Below are 17374 nucleotides of genomic sequence, written 5' to 3' on the forward strand. Positions count from 1 at the left end.
CACCCCCAATTTCTCTTGCTATATAAATCATATTTCCTATGAAAAAGATATAATTTTGGCACTTTTATGTCAGAGGCGGTTTTATTATGTGCACAATTTTATTATGAATTAGGCCTATGTTATGCGCACACTTCGAACGTGAGCGCGAAATCTGTGGGAATGAGTAGAATGCGCAATCCAGTGCAGAAATTCAGACTCGGTCACACCAACACTACTGAATGAGATGACTGAATGAAAGGAGGCAGGTGCATGTCAACTCGCTGTTGTAGAGGAGAGCAAGAATGCACAGCTGGTTTCGGTGTATCGATACTGCAGAAAGGAGTATTAGTATCGTTTCATATATTTCAGTATTGATACATATCGAAATATCGATATCCTGAACACTCTGATTAGCAAACTATTAGAAAAGATAGAAAAGTACAACACTGAAGCAGTGCTGCAGTTAATGAGATAATTAAGTAATGATTAATGTTGAAGTTTTGTTGAAAGGTTCTTTGAACGTCACCATTATCGTGATTATGTTTGCATTCATTGAGCTCTTGAATTTTTATTTTTTAATTTTCTGGCTGTTGTAATATTATTTTTATTAAAAAAATAAATAAAATTGCAAAGAAAACTGAGACAAAAAGTGATCACTTGATTTTGGCCAGTTATTGATGGTAATATATTCATTATGAAGTGGCCTGATTCACTGATCTCATCTAAAGTCTAATAACTGAGATTAGGGCTGATGTGTCAATAATACATATAATCTTTGCCTCACTAATCCTGAGAAACGACAGCATGAGATCCAACAGTGTTGTGAAAATCAAATATGCTGAAGAATTTTAAGTGAACTGAAAGTCATAAATTCTGTTGCTCTGTTGCTCCTTCAGTCTCCTTCTGTAACATACAAATATTTTTATTCAAACACTATTGCAATAGTTGAAAGAAGTTAATTAGCAGAAATCAATACCCAAATAAAGCAAACACTGATGGCAATAATGGTGACTTCAAAACTACATGTTTTTCAATAAAACATCTAAACCTAGGTTCTGAGGACAGTAGTGCTGCACATTTTTAATCATATCGCAATCGCTATGTCAGCCTGGGGCATGTTTCCCAAAAGCATTGTTAGCCTTGCAGGTTCTGTCTTTACTAACATAGTTCAACGATTTGGTGTTTCTCGAAACGTTGGTCAAAAACGTATATTTACACACAAACTGACCAGCAACTGCAACATTCAGACATCATCTTTATTTTTGTAGCTCAACTGCCACAGAATGGAACACACAGCATTGTGGTATACCAAAGGCAGTGAAGGATACATCTATGCTGCCTTCAAAAATCGATCAGATGAAGGTATTTCAGGAGAGAGAAAGTGAAGCTAACATTTGATTCAGACGTGCCTTGATGCCTTCCTACCCTGGAATGCGTCCTCTCAAGGCAGAACTAAGCTTTCAGATGCAGCCATTGTTGTTATGTTTATGCTCCTCTCTTCCTTTCTTTCTGTTCTTGTAGTTGCTCTTTGTGTTTCTGCTTGTTAACAGCAGGTGTTCATCACTCCAAAAAACTCCAAAAGGCATATACTCCAAAAGTGTGATGAAACTGCACTACCCTATTAAAGGGATAGTTCACCCAAAAATCAATATTTGAAACGATCGGTTTGTGCAAGAAACTAAACAGTATTTATATCATTTTTTACCTCTAAAACACCAACTGCCCTCCACATCCAGTTAGTGAGGTCTGAACACGCTCTGACAACGGAAGTGATCTCTCGCACTCATTGAAGCAAAGCGAAGAATGCAGTTTTACAGATGCTAGAAACATGGCCTTGAAAGATGAAAGATTGGTATCAAAGAGCACACCCAGGTTCCTAACTGACGAAGAAGACTTACCAGAGCAGCCATCAAGTGTTAGACAGTATTCTAGGTTATTACGTGAAGAAGTTTTTGGTCCAAAAATTAGAATCTCTGTTTTTTCTGAATTTAGTAGTAATAAATTACTGGTCATCCAATTTTTTATATCAACTATGCATTCCGTTAATTTTGTGAATTGGTAAGTTTCGTCAGGGCGCGAAGAAATATAGAGCTGAGTATCATCAGCGTAACAGTGAAAACTAACGCCATGCTTCCTAATGATATCTCCCAAGGGTAGCATGTACAGAGTGAAAAGCAATGGTCCTAGTACTGAACCTTGTGGTACTCCATATTGAACTTGTGATTGATATGACATTTCTTCGTTTACTACTACAAACTGATAACAGTCAGTTAAAGGATTAGTCCACTTTTAAATGAACTTTTCCTGATAATTTACTCACCCCCATGTCATCCAAGATGTTCATGTCTTTCTTTCATCAGTCGAAAAGAAATTAAGGTTTTTGATGAAAACATTCCAGGATTATTCTCCTTATAGTGGACTTCAATGGCCTCCAAACGGTTGAAGGTCAAAATTACAGTTTCAGTGCAGCTTCAAAGGGCTTTAAACGATACCAGACGAGCGGCAGTTTCGTTTTTTTTCCGTAAATTGAATAGGGAAGGCATAGGACATACAGCGTAAGCGTTTTGAAGAATGCGGAAACCGAAAGTACGTTCAAGGCGATATTTTGTGTTTATAAAGCATAAACAGTTGTATTTTTTTCGAAAATGACCGATCGTTTCGCTAGATAAGACCCTTATTCCTCGTCTGGTATCGTTTGAAGCTGCAATGAAACTGTAATTTTGACCTTCAACCGTTTGGAGGCCATTGAAGTCTACTATAAGGAGAATAATCCTGGAATGTTTTCATCAAAAACCTTAATTTCTTTTCGACTGACGAAAGAAAAACATGAACATCTTGGATGACATGGGGGTGAGTAAATTATCAGGAAAAGTTTTTTTAAAAGTGGACTTATCCTTTAAGTATGATCTGAACAATACCAATGCAATTACACTAATGCCATCATAGTTTGAGTCTATTCAAAAGAATGTTGTGGTCGATAGTGTCAAAAGCAGCACTGAGATCTAGTAACACAAATAGAGAGATACAACCACGATCTGATGATAAGAGCAAATCATTAGTAACTCTAATAAGAGCAGTCTCAGTACTACGGTACTGTCTAAATCCTGTCTGGAAAGCCTCACGGATACCATTTCTTTCTAAAAAGGAACATAGTTGTGATGATACTGCCTTTTCTAGTATTTTTGACAGAAACGGGAGATTTGAGATCGGCCTGTAATTGACTAATTCTCTATGATCAAGTTGTGATCAATAATCACAACTTGATCATTAATAAGAGGTTTATTAATAGCCAGCTTAAACGTTTTTGGTACGTATCCTAGTGATAAAGATGAATTAACGATATTAAGAAGAGGATCTATGACCTCTGGAAGCATCTCTTTCAATAGCTTTGTCGCTATAGGGTGTAACATACATGTTGTTGATTTTGATGATTTAATAATTTAGAGAATTCTTCCTCTCCTATAGCAACAAATTAATGGAATTTTTCCTCAGGGACAATGCACAGACGCGATACTGTAGTAGTGGTTCATGGTTCATGGTTATAATTTTCTCTCTAATATTGTCAATCTTGCAAGTAAAGAAGTTCATAAAGTCATTACTGCTGTGCTCTTTGGAAACATCAGAAGTTGAAGCTTTATTTCTTGTTAATTTAGCCACTGTATCAAATAAATACCCAGGGTTGTGTTTGTTTTCTTCTGAGATTGGAAAAATAAGTAGATCTAGCATTTTTTAAGGCTTTTCTGTACTCAATCATTCTCTCTCCACGAAATGCGAAAAACTTCTAGTTTTGTTTTCTTCCAGCTGCGCTCCATTTTTTGGCAGCTCTCTTAAGAGCCCGAGTGTGCTCGTTGTACCACGGCATTTGATTAGTTTCCTTAATCTTCTTTAAGCGCAGAAGAGCAACTACGTCTAATGTGCTGGAAAAGACAGAGTCAATAGTTTCTTTTGCAACATCGAGGTCTTCCAAGCTGTCTGGTATGCTAAGGCGATGAAACTGATCAGGAAGGTTATTTACAAAGCAATCTTCAGTGGTAGAAGTGATGGTTCTACCACATTTGTGGCAGGGAGGCAGTTTAGCAGCCTTGGCTAAATGTAGGCCCAGCTCAATCAACCCTGATTTAAGACACTGTCAACTAATTAGCATAGTTATTTAATTCAGTTTTTTTCAGTATCTTTTCAGTATATATTTTAGTTATATTTCATTTTATTTTAGATTTAGTGTTTTGTAGGTGCTAAAGTTAATTGTTTAAATTAAGGTTAACAAAATTTTAGGAGGAATATGTTCTTTTAATCCAAGCAATCATTGCCAGAATTAGCTTATACTGTATAGGCCACTGCTTTCCTCAGTCCTATGACAGTTTTCTACACCAATGCCTTCTTCTTAGCTGGTTACCATTAAACTCAAGGAAGTCCCTTTGTACTTCGGGCTTGGCTCAGGTCAAGTCTTGAGCTCGAGTCACAATCACAGACAGCAAGCCAAATATGTTTAGTTACCCTCTCTTCCATTCAAAGATTATGTGAATGTAAAATTTAAGATGATTTAAATATGTTTAACACTAGACCACCCTTTAATACAGTTATCACTATGTAGTGGTAATAAAGGCGGGATGTGAAGGTTTTTAAACTTATGAATATACGATATACTGTGTATCTTTTCAAAAAATTAATATGTTGTCATTTTTATTTTAGATAGTTTTGGAGTGATTTAAATGTACTTTAGTTTGAAGTTACTTTCTAAAATATACTTAAAACTTAAAGACAAATATGATACCCAATAGTACTTTCAGTTCAATAAAATTAAAATGTGTTTCTTTGTGTCTGCCCATCTATGGGGTTTAAATGAGTGCAAATTTTAGATTTGTATGTATGCATATGCTTGTGACTATATACAAGACAGAAACAAAAATAAACAATGTATTTGTGTCTATTTATTTACCTCTGTGTGTGTGTTCATGTAAAAGTAATAGAATTATTTTGAATTATTTTTCACACTTATCAGAAACACAGACATTATAGAGGTTAAACACCTAATTATTTTTGAGTGTGTAAGCCTACCTCTAAGCCTATATCATGAAGCCAATTTAGGTGGCTAGCCAGATAAGTTTATGAGGTTAGTTTGTGCCAACCCTGTGTTTTAGGCATCAATAAAGTGGCTCAGCTTTAACCAGTGTTCATCGTCACTGTTGCGCTCCATGGCTAACCAGCTCCAGAGCAAACCGAAATTGGACAAATCAGCTGTGAGAATTAAGTGACCATTGTCTGATGCAGTAAAACAACTCCCCCCAGTTTACTTTACTCCAAATGAAAGGTCATTTCACAGGAATAGAATTTTAAAGACCATATCACCTGGCTTTTATCAATGATTATTTATTATAATTTTTTTAATATGATTTACACATTATTTATATAATTATGGCCATAATACACTACACATGAACACTTATAATTTAACAACTAATATTATTTCATTTAGTTTAAATGAATATAAATACAGCTAATGCTTTAGATTACAGCCCACAACTTACAACATAAGTAAACTGAATTTACAGTGTACCTTTGCCGTAAATTCTACTGTCCTGCAGTGTTCAGCTCAAATCTCAACACACCTGCCAGTCATTTTCAAGTAATCCTGAACACCCTATTAGAAAAGATAGAAAACTACAACACTGAAGCAGTGCTGTAGTTAATGAGATAATTAAGTAATGATTAATGTTAAAGCTGGGGTGCCCAACCCTGTTCCTAGAGATCTACCATCCTGCAGAGTTCAGGTCCAGCCCTGCTCAACACACCTGTCGGTAATTATCAAGTGCTCCTGGAGATCTTAATTAACTGATTGAGGTGTGTTTTATCAGCGTTGGAGCTGAACTTTGCAGGTAGGTAGATCTCCAGGAACAGGGTTAGGCACCCCTGTGTTTAAGTTTTGTTGGACGTCACCATTATCATGATTATGTTTGCTTTAGTTGAGCTCTTGAATTTTTATTTTTAATTTTTCTGGCTGTTGTAACAATGTGTTTATAAATGTGTTTATATTTGCTTTGGCAAGGAAAGCCAAGATAAAATGTGATCAGTTGATGTTGGACAGTTATTGACGGTAATATAATCATCATGAAGTGGCCTGATTAAAGACCCCCTGTGGTGAAAATCAAGTTTTTAATGTTGTTTATATGTCTATGTGGTGTTTTTAATATGCTTTAAGACAAACCATGTGAAAATTCATAAGTCAGCACCATTGCTGAGTATTTTGTTTGAAGCTGCAGTAAACCAAAAACCCGCGGTTTGAAATCGTGGGTGTTTGTGACATCACAGACTACCTTGTAACCAATCACAACAACGTGCTGGCAGGCTTTAGCATATCATTAACTATGACTGCTCTGAAGCAGGAAAGTCTCGAGAGAAGCTAGGTTATCCCGGTAAATTTTCTGTTGATATTAAAAATTGTGTAGATTTATCAATATAGCGAGTCTATTACGATGTAATGATGAACTATATGCCTTTCTCCACTGATGTTCTGAGTTGTTCAAAGCGTTTGTAAGGATACCGACTGTTAGAAGGCAGCTGTCTGACTCACGCACGGGAACATGGTTTGTGTAACATAAGCAACACATTATTAGCTGTTTGATAACGTAGTCCAGCAAAAGGCTATCTATATTAATTCATATTAATTAATGACAGAACCGTCGCAAGGGCTGTGCCAAGTGTGCGAGCGCATAGCGGCTCGCGCCAAAGTAAAGTGACAGCTGACTTGAAGTAAAGCCAATAAAGTTCATGTTTTTGTCCTTTGAAATACTTTAATACTATAAAACATAGCTAAAACAATATCGCTCTGAGCGTGTGCGTGAGCGTGATTCATGTGCATATGTCAGTCAGTGTGGAATCGCACGTCAAGTTTTGGCCGCCTCTGGAATGGATCAAACCATAGATATTAGCCTACCTGATAACTTCAAGTAAATACGCTGGGAATCCGTGCTCATTCAAGGATGTGCATTTATTTCATGTAGCCACAACACAAACAACAATTTGCCTCGTCGTCACTACAGCAAAAGTAGACTCTCCGAGCTGGTGTGAGTGAGTGGAGGGGCGGCTAATTTGCATATTCATTGATCCGTGTATATTAAATGAGGCAAGGTTGTAGAGTTACATTCAAGCTATTTTAAGGCAAGAAGATTTTTTTTTCAATTGAATTTTTTTTTAAATATGTCATTTTGGTGATCAAAGATGAGTTTTAAGGGATAAAATAATTGACTGCAGGGGGACTTTAAATGATCTCATCCAAAGTCTAATAACTGAGATTAGGATTGTTGTGTCATATCATCACTTTTGCATCACTAATACTGTGAAGATCCAACAGTGTTATGAAAGTCAAATATGCTAAAAAAATTTTAAGTGAACAAAGTCATAACTTCTGTTTATCCTTCAATTTCCTTCTGTAAAAACATACAAGTGTTTTAATTCAAACACTATTGCAATTGAAAGAAGTTATTTAAAAGAAGTCAAGGACTAAAATCTGTTTGCCCATTTTTTTTAAGCCGCTAATGAAAAGATGACCAGTCAGTCTCAGTTTAGGTGGTGGCATGTGTGGTGCATATGGTCATGTCATGTAACTTTCCGGTGTGCCACGTGAAGACCAGGTGAAGCAGACCGACACTGAACTGGTGGCCAGAAAAAAATGCTACCTCTGTTATATGGCAATATTTTTGGCTTTAAGATAACCGACACTGACTTCAAAAATCAATCAGATGAAGGTCTTTCAGGAGACAGGAAGTGAAGCTAACACTGGACTTGGATATGCCTTGATGCCTTACTACCTTGGAATGCATCCTTCCAAGGCAGAACTAAGCTTACAGATGCAGCCATTGTTGTTTATGCTCATCTCTTCCTTTCTTTCTGTTCTTGTAGATGCTCTTTGTGATTCTGCTTGTTAACAGCAGGTGTTCATCACAAATGCTCAATTATCACTTGACTTGGTAATTTAACACTGGGGATTTTGTTGTGTGGTTCAGGCAGGCATGTACTTGCCATCGGGAGCACAGGGACTTTCCTAGTGGGCTGGTCGAGTAATGTACAGAGGGAGACACACCCCTCCCACTTATTAGGGGATTATTATTAGGGGCTGTTTTTTTATTGGAGCAAATTTGATCTCCAGATCAAAAGAGACAGAGACAATGCAGATTTGTTTCTCTGAGTGACCTAACTTAACAGAAAAACCAACAAAGACTGTTCTACAACTAAAACTGCATCACATTGCTCCAAACAATTTGAAATGGACTTATCAAACATATTTTAACTGCATAAATTTTATATCATGTCTACACGTGCTACATGTGACCAGTTATGTTTTAGAACACCCACAACTCATGTAACTGTATAACTATTGAATGGTTGAATGAAAGTATTTTGTGTTGGATATGTTTTTAATTCTCTTCCTCTCCTCTAAATCATGGCTTGAATAAAATCTGTGTAAAATGTATAATATGCCATTTAATAGAAATTATGTCTAAAACGGTACTCTTTGCCAAAGCCGGCAATTCCAGAGACCTGAGGTAACACTTATGTATGATTGGGGCGGAGAAAAGCCACCTTTTGAAACAGGACAATATCTGATTGGCTCTCAGAGGTGGGACAAACACCTAAGTTTAAATAGTCATATCACAAGACAAAGAACTAGTGAGCAAAGTAAGCAGTGACCAGAGTAAGCAGAACAAAGAGTAACCATGGCGTAACAAGAAGAAGAAACAAAGACAAGACCAAGCTGACAAAGGACAGACTTCATTCAAGCCATCCAACTTTCACTCACTTTTCTTTTCTTTTACTTAATTTTCTTTTCCGTTGAGAGTCTCGTGTTCTAAGTTTTGCCGCAAAGTTCAACCAACGACTTTTGCCGCTTCAACTTTAACAAAAAGTTAAACAAAGAGACTTCCTTTCATTTTGCCAGCAAGCTCAAACGTGACTGTTTTTTACCTAACACAATCCGGTCCTGAAAGAACCTGCAACAAATCATCGACTCGGAAAAACCCTTCTCTCCAAACTAAGGACGCCAATGAGGAGTATCCCATTTAAAGTCGACTCGACAAGCAAGTAGCTCCAGATTCTAAAACTGAACTGGTGCATTTAAATTAATGATTCATGGTGCGTTTAGGTCAGGTCTTTTGAAGTGCATATTTTGCTATAAATGCTCATCATATCACTCTCTCTTAAAGGGTCATGAAACCCCCCTGTTTTACCCTGGTCGTTTACACCTCAAAGCTCAAAAAACTCTGTTAAAATGGGCGTGTAAAGCTCTGGAAAAGTGGGAGTGTAGAGGGGGGGGAAGAGGGGAGAGAACAACCAATGAAGCACAGACATACAACACACTCATTACACAGAATAATGAATATTAATTAGATTATGACAACAAACTCCCAAGCACAAGGGAGAAATGTGAAAGAATATTTAATAGGGCTAATAATAGGCTACTTTGATTACGCTTACGAGCACTGCAGTTTCAAAATCAGTCTTTTGTCTATTAGAATAATCATGTCGTCGCGTTCAGATAGGCTACACCACTGTATCAGTGTCCAGTTTGCACATATAATTCATTTGAAGAAGACTTGATGAAATATGTGTGCATACACCGTGCTGGTTCAAGTTTGGTGCAGGAGAATGTGTGAAATATGTCTATAAAAACTTTAAACACGGATACTTTATTCTGTATGAGCTATGAGCCACGTGGCTAGTGTTGCTAAGCTCCGCGCTGAAACCGATCATATGCGCGCTCCGCGTGTATATCATAACAATTGTATTTTTCATGTGTTCGTATTCAAGCTCCAGTTCTGAATGCATCGTGGGCAAAAAACAAAACAACACTCATGTGCTGCTGTGCTGAGGGAAACATTCATACGGCTCGCGTGTTTGAGCGCAGAAGTGAATGAGCAGCACTTTTTTGACATTTGAATTCTCTGTAATGCTATCTCATGCGAACAGATTTTCCATTTGTGCTGGTAGATTACAGCAAAATAATCCACATGCACCCAAACTTCTGCTCTGGTCGCGTCGCAGGAAAACACATTTTTGTGTTGTAGCACTGAGGAAACGAACACCAACGATATGTCTCTGAATGACAAGAGACAGAGGCAAGAGAAGTGATACTTCCTCATGCATAATACCGCAATTATAACCTTATGCATACTACAGCGCAGTGATTGGATTGAATGAGCTTTTCATCATGAATAAATGTAGAAACTGTTGACGTCAGCATGTTCGACCAGCCCATACTTGGAGCCAACCAGCACTCCGGATCTTGCCAGTAGTACACGATGACGTCAGATTTTGTGACGTTGCTCCGACTTTGCTTTTCAAACCGGAAGATAGAAATCGCTCTGAAAAATGCAAAAATAACTCATTTTAATTTTTAAATAAAATTAATGAGTACCTTTAGTGTTTTCAATGATGTGTAGCCTATACATATCTGTTCACAGTTAAAAAAATGTGTTCTGGGGTTTCATGACCCTTTAAAACTCTTTCTTTCTCATTTCCTTTCTTTCTGCAACATGTATGAATGTGTGTGTGTGTGTGTTTGTTTGTGTTAGATTAGTTTGTGTTAGAATAAATAAAGTCTCCTGTAGATTTTAAAAGAAAGTGTCTTGTATTATGTGCTTGAAAATTTAATGTCTTAAACTATTGATCTTGTTACTGAGCTATTAATTAGTGTTTTCACAATAGTGGATATTCATATCCGTAACAAGAGCTTATTACGATCCGAGCAGATGAACGCTGGACGATTCAGTTGCTCGGTCGTAAACTAAATGACTCTTTATAATTCCCTATAAATTAATTATTTCCTTTGAGCTAATTTTGGTCCTTTCCTTACACAGTCAAGCCGCTTTTTCAATTCAAATTTGACACAATTATTAGAATCCATATACCCATGGTAGGGATGGCTCGATACCACAATTTTGGCTTTGGTACGGTACCACAATCTAATACCAAAATAACAATAATAAATCGATACCATACAGGTTCTGAATTTTGGCACAGGTACTGCATTTATAAAGCATGAAGTTACCACAAATTAATCAACACAGATGATCAAATCAGTAATTTTAAAAATGTGTGAAAGGTTTCTCCCCTCTCTCAAATCATCTCTCAAAATGAGCAAATAGCTTCTGGCCTCAAAAGACATCGCGCATGCACTATATAAGCGAGCTGCAATACAACACTCTTCGGACCACCTGATGGAAATCACTTGCCCACATCATTTTAAACCTTGCCAATTTGAACATCCAAGCGATTTTATGTCATTCGGTAGTACTTGGAAGCTCTTTGAGATACGTTTTTGTAAGACTTGATTTTCCTGCTAAGACAAAAACTGAGAACAAGCACCCTGCAATAAAGCAATAAAACTCATCTGGAGAGAAGATCTCAAAGAAATAGCATAGCAGAATCGCATCTGGTTTGGATAAACAGCCAGAGGAATACCAGGTGAACACTTTCATGTATGTGGCGGGAGATGATGCCGAAGATATTTTGTATGTGTTATCATTGACTGATGCCCAGAAGAAGTCATATGCTGCTGTTACGGAGGCTTTTAATAAGCAGTGCATTAGCAAAAATAATTCAAAAATGATTCAACAAGCGGAATCAAGAGCTGGGAGAGAAAGTTGAGTCTTTTATTACAGCGGTTCATTCACTCGCTAAGCAATGAGATTTCGGCGCTCTAAAAGAGGATCTGATAAGAGACCGTATCGTGGTCGGCATACGCGATGCCAAACTGTCAGAAAGCTTGCAGTTGGACGCTAGAGAAAGCAATAACGAGAGTGAAACAAAGCACAGCAGTGAAAAAACAGCTGCTGTCCCATTTGCTCTATCCTCTTCATGACGTGTGCCCCTGCCAATGAGAGATAAAGTGCAAGTAGAGTTAAAACGCATGGAGGATATGGGAGTGATTTCTAAAGTGATACAGCCCACTTCATAGTGTGCGGGCATAGTGGTGGTGCCCAAGGCACAAGGAAAGATATGCATTCAACCGTCTACCATTTGGGATCTCGTCGAGAAGTGCGTGTTTGCAACAGACAACATGATGCTTCTGGGGCACCGTATTGGGGCAGATGGTGTTGCACCAGATCCAGATAAAGTCAGAGCGATCTTGGAGATGCCTGAACCAACCAGGGTGGAAGGAGTGAGGAGAGGGATGGGGATGGCTAATTATCTGGGTAAGTTTTTACCCCACCCTGCGTCCTACACCCGCCCACTCAAATAACTGCTCTGTGAGAAAAATAAATGGTGCCTGGGACCACAAAAAGAGGCTTTTCAAAAATTAAAATCAGACCTGAGTTCACAGCGTGTGTTGGCATCATACTCCCCAAAAGCTGAGACATTTCTGCTGATGCCTCTTCCTTTGGTTTGGGGGGCGTACTGAATCAAAAGCAGATAGATGGAACATGGAAACCAGTGGTGTTCATCTTCAGCCTGTCTGAGACACAAAATCATTATGCTCAGATCGAAAAGGAGGCCTTAGCAGCGACGTGGGCGTTTGAACGGCTGTCATCTTACCTCCTGGGCCTGAAGTTTAGACTGGAGACGGATCACAAACCACTGCTCTCGCTGCTAAGCACCAAAGCACTAGAGGAACTCCCTCCACGAATTCTGCGGTTCCGTCTGAGACTGATGAAGTTCACGTTTGACATAGTGCATGTGCCTGGTAAGCAAATGATAACCGCAGACACATTATCAAGAGCTCCTGTGAAACACACATTTACAGAGGAGGAGAAGGAATATGAGAGAGATGTTAAGGTGTTTGTGGATTCTGTAATTCAAGCCCTTCCAGCTACAGAAAAAAGGCTGAATACAATAATCAAAAACCAGAAGGCTGATCCCATCTGCGCTAAACTGCTAAAATAGCTGTACACTTTTTAAGAACTTTGCCAGCGAATACGGGTTCACACACATTACCAGCAGCCCAGGACATCCGCAAGCAAACGGGGAGGCAGAGTACACAGTGGCTACAGTGAAAGGACTCTGGAAAGGGGGTGGTGAGAAAACTAAAGCTTTGCTGACATATCGGTCTACCCCTCTGGAGAATGGTTACTCTCCAGCACAACTCTTAATGGGCAGACAACTGCGTTTCACCATACCACAGCTTCCTACCTTTCTAACTCCTTGTTGGCCGAACATTAAGAGATTCAGGGAAACAGACAAGTGGACAAAAGACAGACAGCAACGCAGGTACAACATGCGTTACAAGACACGTCCCGACGTTTTCCGACAGAAAAGTTGTTCACTGTTTGTTCTTGAGAAACTGTTCAGATTTGTGACTTGTAATTCAATGTAAGTTTGAAGGTTCTGCAAAGATGTATCCAACATGTTACATTTATTACGATCCGTCTAGGTTAAAATCGCAATAAATAAAGAAAAGAAAGAAAAATGCCTCCCCCGCCCAGTTGTCAGACCAAAGAAAAATAAATAAATAAATAAATAAATCAAACCACTGGATTCAGGGTTCAAGAAAACAATTAACGTTTTATTAAGATGAAAAAAAGTAAGTAAATAACATTTGAGAATTTCCAGGATAACATAAACCAGTGGGTGCGTAAACTTCAGGAAGACCCAAGGCCCAAAATAACAAACAAAACGGGTAATAAACAAAAAATATCCAAAATAACTTCCCTCAAAATATCAAAAACAAAATACAACAAATTACCCTTACTACACTAACAAAAACAGAGCGAACTTAATTTCAAAAGAAAAGGGCAGGTCAACCCTACCGAGCACCATCACTGTAAAGAAAAGAAAATATATAAGAGTCGAAAAATAATGCACAATGTGTAATGGGGGTCTGGCGGCTGGAGAGGAGACAGGAGAAGTGCGACCGGCCCGAAGTCGCACAGCTCAACTGCAGGAAGCGGAAGAGATGCTTTTAAACCCTCATTCAATCGTCCTAACCCAATCCCGGCAGAGAGAGGTGGAGCCATCCCGCAACCGATTACGTGATATCCTGCTTAACACCAGCAAAGCAAAAGAACACACAGATAGAAATAACAATAACAGGAAACAAACAAAATAAACCAAATAAACGCAATATACAGAATTACACAATTCCGTAACACATTAGAGAAAGTGCCCTTACTTAAAAGGGGGAGGTGTCCTGTAACGGGAACTTTCAGTATGGTACTGTTGTAGTAAATATGTATATAAATATATATATTTATTTAAACATGCATATATTTCTTAAATTTATACATGTGTGTGTATTTATATATACATAATTATTATACACAGAACACATATATTACGTAAACACAGACTTTTATTTTGCAAACGATTAATCGCGATTAATTGTTGCACATCCCTAACACACACACACACACACAAACCCTCCTTCCTTTCCCCCTGACTCAAGTCACTGAAAGTTCTCCAGGGAGGCATATTCTATGTATAACGTAAATTGTGTATCTATTGTTTTTTCTTTCATGTTTGGTATCATTTTAAATGTCTCAGTGCGATTGGTAAAATGGTCTCAATTTCACAGCAGTCACTGGTATTAGGAAGAAGATTGAAAACTAAGGAGAATTCTGTCCTTCTTTTGGGCGGTGTCTCTTCAAGATATCTGATAACCCACTCCTCTCCACCCAAAACAGGTGTTGGTGTAGTAAATATTTACAATCCTTTTGTTCTGGTCTGGGTATTTAAGGTAAAGTGCAAAGCAGTCATGTGGGATCTTCTGTAGCCAGAAACCCCCATGCAGAGATGGGTGAATGTCTGAAAACACTCACACATCGCTGTGTGTATATGCATTTCTTTGGGTAATTGATGTTATGCATTTATTATTTCTGAATTGGCTTCTAATTGTCCAACTATGTAATTGGCATGATACATTTTTATTTGACAAATAAAATGTTATATTTGATTTACTCTGGATTCTTCTGAAATCATTATGACCAGTAGATTTTTGGAGTCCATATTTTCGCAAATCTGCGTCAGGATAGATTCAAACTAAAGGCCCATGAAAGGAGCATGTGAGCACATCATGGGACTTTTTGATTTTGTCTATCACTGACTTAACAAGTTGCAGTATCGTGACTAAGAAAACTGTGTTTTTGTATGAACGAGCATGTGGCAGTTCGACTCAAATGCTTTAGTAAACTCTGCACCCTCTGACTAAGAATCAGAAACTGGCAAATTTATGTTGTGAGATCCGCGCAAACCCGGGGCGTGTGACTCTAAGCGATATGGGTCAGTAATGAACGAATAAAGTAATGTAATTGGAAGTATGGGATACCCAGAATAATCAAATATCTAAATTAATACATATCCAATGATTAATTTCTAATTGGAAACACACGCTAAGACTAATAATCATTTGAAATTGGAGTCAGATTAAACAAGTGAAATTAAGTGAACTTCACAGGGGTGCTAAAAAGACAGACACGCAATAACCTTCGCCCAGACCGTCGGATTCCGTTTTTGGGCCGACATTTTCTTTGCGACCAACGTCTGTATAGAGCTTGTGCATTCCAAATTGAGTTGTTTTACCTTAAATGGTCAAATACACACAAAATTATGTCAAAATGTCCATAGTGAGTATTAACATAAACACAGTCGGTTATGTCTTACGTGAATTTTAATAGTGTAATAGTGTGCGTCATCGCATCATGTGTATAATGGTGCATTCAAGTCATGTCGGAAAGATTGTATTTACGAGCTGAACGCACATGAACGCCACCACAATGTCGTAAATACGACTGGGGAGTTCGGGATTTTGTTTAAGCCCCGATCTGAACGAGTTGGGGGCGTGTCAGTAAGAAACATGGCGAAATACCACAATACTTAGGTATTTAGCAGTGACATTGTCAGGCTTTTCTATTTACAACAAAGCAAGCTGATTCCCAGCAAAAAAATGCCATTGCATCATAATATAAAAATGTAATATGTAATGATAAAGTTTACAATGGCTTCATAAATTAATTAAAAACATAAAAAAGCAACATACAACCAATACACATTCTTTGCTCTACATTTTCTAGAAGTAGAAGTGTTGTTATTTTGTGTAATTAATTTAGTGAAGGCACACCGCCATCATACTCCGACGAAAAAGTGACTTGAACGCACCGTCGTAAACACGACTTCCCACCTCGTAAATACGAACTTCCCAGGAGGACTTGAACGCACCAAATCGGATCTGTGAAGCTTAAATAGCTGCCTGTCACTAAATAACGTTTGTAACTTTAATCTTAAGGATTTACCTGTTTAATGTATTAACAGTGACTATCCAGTGTTCTTTTACATTTGATTACTTTATTAAATTTAAGTACATGAATACTACTGTTAGACCTACCTAAACTGAAGAACAAATATTATAAGATATAATCGTATTTGGTTCAAATGCACGCTGTAGCTTTCGAGTTATCTAAACAATATGATCATATGTACATGCGTTGATCAGTGTTAAAAGAAAATAAATGTCTAAATTAGATCGTTTGAATGACACACTGCCCTGTCGATCTCTGTCACTGGCCCATCCTGAGTTGTGCAAGACATTAAGATGCTTGGCAATGTTTGATGGTGCTTCATCAGTTTTATAAGCAAAGTAGTTTCACATCTATCGCTCTCATTATTAATTAGTTTTGGGCGTGTTGAGTGAGATTCAACTGCTTTATCCATTTTGTTCCTCTATGTTGTCATGTTTGCCGGTTTCGTGTCAGTTTGGGTAGCACACTGCCACCTAGCAGTGAACTTCGGAACAGCAGCATATACCGAAATGAGCAAATTCATGATATTGTACCATTTAAAATAACATATCAGTATTTTCCCAGTACCTGTTTACCGCACACCCCTAACCCATGGCAACGAGGAGCCTTGTTTTACCTCTTACATTAGGAGTTAACTTTTTTGTTAAAGGGATAGTTCACCCAAAAATGAAGATTTTCATCATTTACTCACCTTCATCTCATTCCAAACCTGTATGACTGACTTTCTTCTGTGGAACAGAAAAGAAGATAATTTTGAGAAATGTTAAAATACAAACATTACATTCTAAACATAAAAAAACAACAACTGATTCCTTACTATTTTAAAGCAGAAATTCAAACAACTAAATTAAAAATGATAATAAACAAAAACAAAAGCACAACATGTTGCACAAAAACCTGTACGAGGTATGAAGAACACATACATTCACTTGTCTTAACCATAGATGGGCAACGCACCTTCACACTCTTCCATTGCAGAAAAGTGAAGCCGCCAATGTCCCAATATGGCGCTGACATCTTGCGCTAATTAGGAACCGAGTCTGCGCAGTAGTGAACAGGGAACCCGAGTCTGTGCAGTAGAGCGAAGTGGAGCCGCGGTATCAAGGTCCCGCCCACACTCCCGCAGAGTCAATCGCAAGCACAAAATTACTGTAGAACAACCCCTTATGTTG

This window comes from Ctenopharyngodon idella, chromosome 3, assembly GCF_019924925.1.
Source record: "Ctenopharyngodon idella isolate HZGC_01 chromosome 3, HZGC01, whole genome shotgun sequence".
Lineage (NCBI taxonomy): Eukaryota > Metazoa > Chordata > Actinopteri > Cypriniformes > Xenocyprididae > Ctenopharyngodon > Ctenopharyngodon idella.